We start from the raw sequence: 502 nt of genomic DNA on the forward strand, positions 1-502 counted from the left end.
CTTTCACTATAAAATGGAAAAAAAAATAAAATGGGTACAGTAACATTAACTGCCTGGTTGGATTACTGTTAAGATGAAAGGAGTTAATATGTGTAAAGTACGTCAAACAGTGCCTGGCTGCACTAGCGTGTGGTGCACACCTGTAACCCCAGCACTCGGGACACTAAAGCAGGAGGATCATTAGGAGCTACATCATGAGTTCAAGGCCAGAATAAACTGCAAAACGAAACCCTTTCTCAAAAAGACAGAAAAGGCCAAGTGCCTGGCACACGTTGAGTACCAGCTGTTATTACTTACATGTACTCAAGGGAAGAGTGAAGCATTGCATTGCATATTAGAAAATAATGGCTTCATAATGATTCTATTAACTCAAAAATGTGCCTTAAGGGTTGAGGACCTAGGCCAGTACTAGAGCACTTCGCATGAATAGAGGTGCTGGCTTTGATCCCAATCATTGAAAAGAAGTGTCTTTTTTTTTTTCCTTCTTCTTCTTGAAAAGTGT

Source organism: Octodon degus, unplaced genomic scaffold (genome assembly GCF_000260255.1).
Source record: "Octodon degus isolate 3935 unplaced genomic scaffold, OctDeg1.0 scaffold00037, whole genome shotgun sequence".
In the NCBI taxonomy this organism is placed as follows: Eukaryota; Metazoa; Chordata; class Mammalia; order Rodentia; family Octodontidae; genus Octodon; species Octodon degus.